Genomic DNA, 8527 nt, shown 5'->3' with positions numbered 1-8527 from the left:
TGCACAACAACAATTTTTGTTCTGAAATATTCAGGGCTTTATTCAATCACCTAAAGATAGGTTTCTATTTAAGATACCCTGAGTTAGCCACATGGGGTTGGTGGGTGCCATTAATAACTATGAGATAATACCTGTACTGGAAAGGCAGCTAGGGTATCTCATATGGTGCAGTATGTCTGTGTCAGGCAATTAAGTTGTTTGTTCAGAAATGCTGAACGTGGAAACAATCATATCAAAAACGTTTCTGCAAGCAATTTTTTAAAAAGTATATTCTGATTTCACTTTGTGTTAAAATGCACACATCAACACAAAACAACTATAGGAGTAAGGATTTCCTGTGTAGGTGTTTACAGAAGAGTGCAGGTCATGTAGTAGGGCAAGCTCAAGTGATGAATCCAAGGTGGGCTATTGCCAAAGGACTTCATCAGAGTCCACTCTCAAATTGCCCAGAAGAAGTGGATCACTGACAGCAGACTTACTGAGTAGTTTGATGACCTCTTTCAGAACCAAACTCTTTCACAAGGCAAGGATATTTCCATGCAGCTGCTTTGTGCAGCTGATTTACCTCAGTGGTCCTGAAAGTCACTGGGTCTACAATGCCTGCATAAATAGGTGCTGCTGTGAGAGAGAGGGATTAACACAGCCTCTGAAACAACAAAAAAGCTAAACATGTCACATGTTTTGGTAAGGCAATAGGTATGAATCCAACACATCTATTTGTTCAAGAAACGATTGGCTCAAATATTCTCATCTACATGGTGCAAACAATGCTACATTCAAAGAGCTATGTTTTTATGCCTTTGTTGCTTAGATGTTCATGTTTGCATAAGGTACAAAGCAACGATCAACTGCACTTTTAGGATATTCCATGACAACCCCTCACCTTCTAGTTGTAATGGAAGTTAAAGCACATAATTATCCACAGCTTTATATTTCCTCCTAGGTCATTGTTGGGTTTCCTACTAACATTATCTTATGGACAGAATTTTAGCAATTACTACAATTTGAGCTCATATAGCAAGGATCCTAGGCCAATTTTGCCAGCGGCTGTTTAATATTTTGAATGTAAATGTATATTTTGCTGATGTTGTAATATACATCTAGTTATAGCAAGTTTACCTAGATACCAGTAATAACCATGTGTTTTAGATATGAATCTGAACAAACAACTTCTCTGTCCTTTGCTAACTTTGATAGAAAAATGAGATCCCTCCCCACCCCCTTCATCTCCTGTTTTTACTTTTTTGTAGGATGTAATTTCCTGGTCCTGATATATCACGTGCCAGGTCCTACATACTCTGCTCTCTAGACTGATACTCCAACAAAAAAATATGGAATACAAATAATTCTGCCTTGATGATTATCATGAGCAGATGGTTTTATGACTTAATCTTCCAAAATGTATTTGAAAATATATTTTTCTGAGACACCACTGTTAACTCTTCTCTTTCCCTTTATGTTCTTAACATTATTGTTCTGTTTTATTTAGCCCATGAAAATGGGTTGCAATAAGAAACTGCCCTTTGACTTACGATTTGCTTCTGCTGCTTATTATTCCACTGTATCTCACATTTTACTTATATTCAGCAGAAATCAGTTTAAGCAGTCCCAAATGGTTTTGATTTAAGATCAGCACTCAGAATAGTAGTGCAGAAACAAATTAGAATATATGTTTCCAAACCAGTTTAATGTCTTTTCTCTCTTTTGCAAGGAGAGAAATGTGGCTGCTTGGCATTCCTCTCCCGATCAGCATTTTATGATAGTGCAAGAACTGAGCAGAAATGTTGCAATGCTGCCTGTAGTCAACATATGTAAGATCAAGCTCCAGCTAGTCAGGTTTAGATACTGAAGCAAGACACCCCTTTTGGCTGTGACTGTTATTCAAAGAATATGTAGTTTCATATTTATCTTGGTTTTCTTTCTCGTTATGCTCCCACACCAGCTTCTTCTCTTTCCCACTTGCTCAAATGTTTCCAAAGCATGAAAACACAGCACTGTGCTCCAAGAAGAGTGACATTACTTCCCATGATATTATTTCTAAAGAAAGTTCACAGTGATTGAAATATTTGGAATGTCCTTGGTAATGCTGTTGGTTTTCAGCATAGGATTTCACAAACGCAGGGCCCAGAGCAGAGGGAGGGCTGCCCTCAGTTCCCAGACCACCCCCAGCACTGAGCCCCTGGGAATCCCTGCGGAAGGTTGCCTGGGCATCTGAAGGATGCAAACTGCTCTTTAAATACTATGCGCAATCACACATATATGTATGATTTATTTGGGATTCAGAGCCTCTTAGGCAGAACTGATGTGGCAAATAAAGAGTAAGACAGGAAAAGCAGATGCTTTACTTGCTCTTTAATACTACTCTTAATCTCTAGCTAATCAAAATCCCTCAATAAACAAGACCAACTTGGTGCATACATCTGTTCCATATCCCGTCTATATTGTCGGTGGCGTCTCGCTGAATTCTTTGAGGCTCAGTGCCTTCACCACCTGCAAGATCAGATCATTGACTCTAACCAGTTGGTGGCATTGTAGCATTACAGCAGCTTTCTAAAGTTGCCATAATTTCACTCAGGGTAATCTAGAAAGCTATGAAAAGCAGGGTCTACATTTTGAAGGGGAAACACTGGAAAATTTTGCATGCTGAAATCAGCTGTATCCAGAGCTGAAAGAGGATGCATGAGCAGATAATTCTTTTAAAGACAAAAAAAAAGTAAATATAAATAAAATGCTATATTTAAAGAATAGTCAGTGCGTAGGAACATCAAAGCAAGCAGTGATAACCCTGTGTTTACAATACATGCACAATAATATCTAAGCTGTTCATGGAGATCTTCAGTAATTAGGAGTATTTATGAGCTACTGGTTGTAAAATAAATTTAGGAAATAGGGAAAGAGAGGAATTACACTGCAAATATCTAAAAGTGCCTTAAATCTGAAAATGTCAAATTAGAAAAATAATATAATTTTATTTGCCTATACAACAGATTTTTTTTTAAATTATTTTTAACAAGGAAATCCATGATATACAAATTGGGGCACGGGAGCATGAAGTGGAAACATTAATTCTAACCCTCACTGTAACATGCTATTTCACTGTCATTTCCTATAAGTTATTAACCTTCTCTGCCTCATTCTCATCAGTTCCGAAGAAAAGGAGATAATACTGTAATGCTTTCAACACTAAAAGGACTAATTAGTTAATATCTGTAAAATGTGTTGAAAAATGCTTTGTGCTAACAACATTTTAGCGTGTTGTTCACAAATTAAGGTTACAGGGGAACCTCTGTTAACCCCTTCTCCAAACCAACTATGCTTTCTAATTCCTCGGTACTTGTACGTGGTTAGCATTATGCTTGCACTGGCTGCATTTGCACTTGTACCCAGAGGCCAGTGTTCAGACTGGCTTAGACCCATTACTTGACTTTAATTTACTCTCAGAAGAATATTCTCACCTCAAGCCTTTTTTTTTTTTTTTTTACTTTCATCCTGATGAGACATGAAAACATACTGTGAATCTCAATGAGATAGCTTTTTTTTTTTTTCTTTTTGAGGTCTGAGAGTGTACAAGGGTCTAAATCAAGCCAAGAAACACCACAAACTGGAGGCTAGGCACTGATGACACCACTCATATAGAGTGGCATCTTTCCTTAGACAGTTTTCTCTTAATGTTTTCTAAACAATAATGAATAACCTTAGCCTTAGCCTCTATGTCATGGCTGCGAGCTCATAGAGATTTTGTGATTGGTGGGATTTTGTACAGTGGCTTGATAAGGGAAAAAACTTTGTCTCTCCAGTTCAGCTATAGTCTTATCTGTCCTCTGATCAGCTGCCTGCATCACTTGCCTGCTTCATGGGAGTCCAACAGCTAATCAAGGATGTTCAAAATCAGCTAGTACATTGGAGAAAAAGGTAGGAGGAAAGTTTTACCAAAAACCAACCAACCAACCGAACAAAAAAAACAGCAGTTTTGAACATCTTAGCCCACTTACTGTTATTTTCAGTGGGTTTTGGGGATGTCTCTTTCATTCCATTCCTCTCTTTATGAAGTGCTAATGGGAAGATGGGGAAACCTCTGTTGCCAGCCTCTGAACATTGGGGAAAGACCACCATGGAGGACTGGGCTAGATCTGAGAAAAGGGAATCTCTGAGATGTAGGCTGAAGGGATGAGACTGATTTTGAGCTTTAGACCTGCTATGGTGCCAAGGACACAGACCTCCTCTCTCAAGAAGTCTGTGAGAGTGCAAAATGAAAGTTTTACTTGCTCACATGAGTACACACAGGGTGGACAGGAATAAAAGGAAAACTGAGAAATGAAATGTTTTATGAAGTTGGATGACCTTGTAATTGAAGCTAATGATTCTGAAAGGAACCTTCTCCTCATTATCACCTGTTTTACTTCTGCTCAGGAGCTTAATGCAGTTGTTGGGTGTACATTTACTGTAGTTAGCTTAAATTTACTCACAAATGAACAGTTTCTCTCAAGTAAAAAATAGTCTGAGTGAAAACAAACACTGTCAGTGTGAAATACTACCTACTTTCATAGCGGGACTACAGCCACTAGTGTATGAAGCCTCTGGGACCTGTTGGTATATCCCATGGCTGTTCTCAGATGCCATACACTGAGTTACTCTAAAGGTTATTTCCCTGTGCCCTGTGGCTCTGATATGTGCATCCCATCTGAATTTGCATGGTGAACATAGGGGCTGACTGAAAAATGATCAGGCAGAAGTAACTTCTTAAAGATCTGACATCTCAATCTTTCAGTTCTAGCCTATACCCTCTGTGGAGAGAAAGCTTGTGTTACACTTTTAACACACTCATTTAACACACTTTTTAACTATCTCACCAGGCTGAGGAATTTACTATATGGAAGAAACTTGAAGTAGGGACAATTATAACTCAAGAAGTGAAGGCAGTCCACAGAAATGGTGATTTTGGCAAGAATCACATTATAAGGAATTGTGACAGACCTGGCTAAAAAAATGGTAGATTTGACCCTACCTTCTTGTGTTAACTGCAATACAGCAACATTTCCTTCATAAATTGTCCTAAAATAAATGAAAAAAAAACAACCATCTTTCCATCACTTGAGCAAAAGAAGGGGTTAGCATATGGCCTGAGTCTTACCATCGATTTCAGCAGCAGTCCATTGAACCTATATTATATCTGGAGCTGAAAGCTCACCACTTGCTCAGCTTTTCATCTCTTGTGTCAGTGTAGGATGGTGCACTGTGAAGTGAAGGCATAGATGGGGACCCAGGTGTTGCTTCTGACTAAAAGCCTCTCTGCTGGAACTTCCTGACTCATTTCCCTGATTACAAGACAGCAGGTGTCAAACACAGCAGAAAAAGAACAAAGGACATTATCTATCCATACTTAATTAAAGGCAGAAATGCACTCAAGCCTAGCTGGCTGAACCAGAAGGCCGTTAGGGTGATAGTGTTTTAATTTATTTTAACTGTGCAGGAAGAAATTTAAGATGATTGCTGAGAACAATACACATTAAAGAATGGAATTATTATTATTATATTTAAGAAAAAGATTATATATTTAAATTTCCTTACTGTTACTTTATTTTTGCAAGTGCTTTCTGTGAATACTGTACATGGCATATTTAAAATATACAAGGTAACCTGATAAATATGAAATCTTATATCATCTTAGCATTAGTTTAAATGTCATTGAAGGAACAGGTTTTCAACTCCATCATCTTCAATGGTTACATTATTGGATTTTTCTTAGCGGTTTAAATTTTTCTATTACATGAATCCTATCTATTCATCAAGTAAAAAAGTGGCTCACATATCTTATGGTTCACCTTGCTACTATACATTCTGCATGAATTCTGTCACCCTTTCAGTTCTGTAAAGACTTTCAGTATAAAGGATTAGGAAAAGAGATGTAATCTGTTTAGAAAAGGCACTTGGATACATTCCAATGAAAATAGCTGTTTTGTTAGTAGCTTAACCATACAGTAATTGTAGTGGAATATCAGTGATTTTCATACCTCGCTAGGAAAATTTACACAAATTATCTTACAACAAAAAACAGGACCATGGCTGCCCTAGACATATTCTGGAATGTATACAGTTGTAGTGTGTTCATATTATTTTCTTGTATCAGTGCCATTAAAAGAATTAAGAATACTGCATGTTGCAGTGTTTGCCATCTTCCAGTAAATAAATCAGAACCCTTATATTATAGAATGCTTTTATAATTCTAAGTAAAAACAAAAGATCTGCTAAACAGGATGGGTTTAGTGGAGGAGCAAGGCAAAATATTGGAACAATAAGGCTATCTAAATATCATGAACTCACTACTCAAAGGCACAGCCATAAATGAGGTTTTAAAATGCTTTGAAAATGACCATTACATTATAAACAAAACTGCTTAACCTTCAGATACATTAATTCACTAGGTTTGTAATCATCCCATAAACAGTCATATTCTCATTCATGTGCTTTACTGAAATAGTTTTTATCTCTATGAAACCCTCTCTGAGTATTTAGTTTCTTCATGCTTTTTGTTAAGATTTTAGCACCTGTCACAGTCTAACATCCTGGTTCAAACTTCAGTGACCAAGCTGGAAGGGCTTTGAATCAAATTCCAATGATCTGATATGATTCATGAAAATATTTCATGTGTGTCCTTAAAACTTGTTTATATCAAGTTCCAGTAATTTATATGGGACTAAAACACTTGCTGAGTTTATTTTCCAAAATTAAACCTTAAGTCACAATTATCCCAGTGATATTTTGCAGCATCCTCAATGAAAGCTTTGCAGTAAGATTCTGCTACCATCAGTTAACATGCAAATCTTGAAGCCTTCAAAGAGTTGGTATAGATTTCATTTCACCAGTCTTCTAAGTTTAATAAACAGTTGTGGTCATGATACATCAGAAATATTTTTGGTTGTACCTCACTGTCACTTATAGAGATAACTAGGAGGAAAAAGCCCCAAAGAATCTACTTTATTTGTAATAGAGAATGTTATGCGTAAGAATTATTATTATTATTATTATTTATTTATTTATTTTAAGACGAGAACAGTACCAATTAAGTCATTTTTTTTTCTTAGGAAATTTGAACAAGCTGGGCTATTTCTGGGTATGGAACATATAAAAACCCCACTGGATTTCTAGAATTTGTGCCTGAAGTAGACAAGTGTAATGTGAACCACAGAGCTTTGTTTTTGTGTAAATGAATATCTCTAATAGTAAAAATTCTGTTTTCATGTGTTTTTCTGGTCTCTTTTAATAAACTTATCATTTAGGATCCTTGATCCAGAGCAAAAAACACTTTTAAATGGGAATACACACTCCTTTTTGAGTTTGCCAAGATACTGAGCACAAAGTGGGCATGGAACTAAGAGCAACAGATTGCCCTAATGATTGAATGCTGGTGTTATCCATATTATATTAATTAAATAAAACCTTAATAACCTACATGTCAAAATAGCAGTACAGATTGCCTAGAGAAAGAAAGTGAAAGCTGTTCCCTGGAGCATGGATAAGAAAAGCAAAGCTAAGTGTTATACTTCTATTCAGAATGGAAAAGCTGTATGAAGCTGCATTGGAGAAAATGGTTGAGTTGCTTCTCACTTGGAATAAAATTCATTCCTGTGATATTTTGGCTGAAAGCAAATGTGGCCACAGTTATTAGAAAGAAAACCCAAACCTCAACAGATTCACAAAATATAGTTCTACAAGAACAGCGTGAGTCCAGCAAGGAGATAAACAACATGCATTAAGCTATACCAAGATAAAGCTTATAACTAAATTTTCCCGCTAGGGTGCCTGTGGTTGGGCAGCTGAAAACATATTTAAGTTAATCTCTAAGGCTACAGTTCAGGAAAACTCTTCAGTACACACTGAATCAATATCTATTCAGGAAGATCCTATGCACAAGACTAAATTTAAGCATGTATTTAAATCCTATTGATTTCAATGGGATTTAAACACAGACCTAATATTAAACATCTGTTTAAATATTCTCTCAAATAGGGACATTTTCCCTAACAAGGATTGAGGTTCAAAACTATTAGTTTTTTATGTCCTCTTAATTCATTTAAATTCAAAAGAAAAACAAGGAATTTTCCTTGTGTGGAGCATTTTATGATCACATTATATCATAGTCTGTTCCAATAAATAACAGTTTAACTATTTTCCATTCAGCAGTTAAAACGCTTGGTGTGTGAAGCTGAGCAGGACCCTGGAAAGTCATTGTGGAAGTGTGGCTGCCAGCCACATGATTGACGCTTTCCAGTGTGTGCCTGTTCTCAGATCTGCATTTCTGTAAAGGAAAATATCTATGTTATATGACTTTGTGAGTGTGTTTCACCTCAGTCACCTTTAGTTGTTGAAAGCTGAATGAAAAGGCTTAACAGGTTGCCCTATGCTCCTTTTGTAACAAATGGAAAGACATGGGTATCCTTAGAGGGTAATTCACCTGATTTGTCTTAGATTAGTGTTTCAGATGTAATAAATGGCACTTTAGAGGTGGGGGCATTTAGCTATTTTTCTC

General features: G+C 36.7%; 1 long non-coding RNA gene across 1 annotated transcript; it reads right to left on the bottom strand.

Annotated features, from left to right (window-relative positions):
* Window positions 1–1561: 1561 nt before the first annotated feature.
* Window positions 1562–5932, bottom strand: LOC310892205. The gene is made up of 3 exons (XR_014577944.1): window positions 5132–5932; window positions 5006–5052; window positions 1562–2490 (listed from the first exon to the last, which is right to left on the bottom strand). It is a non-coding gene; the product is annotated as an uncharacterized lncRNA (long non-coding RNA).
* Window positions 5933–8527: the final 2595 nt, after the last annotated feature.

This window comes from Anser anser (assembly GCF_964211835.1).
Source record: "Anser anser genome assembly, chromosome: 1".
Taxonomy (NCBI): domain Eukaryota; kingdom Metazoa; phylum Chordata; class Aves; order Anseriformes; family Anatidae; genus Anser; species Anser anser.
The sequence above is the reverse complement of the archived record's forward strand: the minus strand, read 5'-3'. Positions and strand labels throughout refer to the sequence as shown.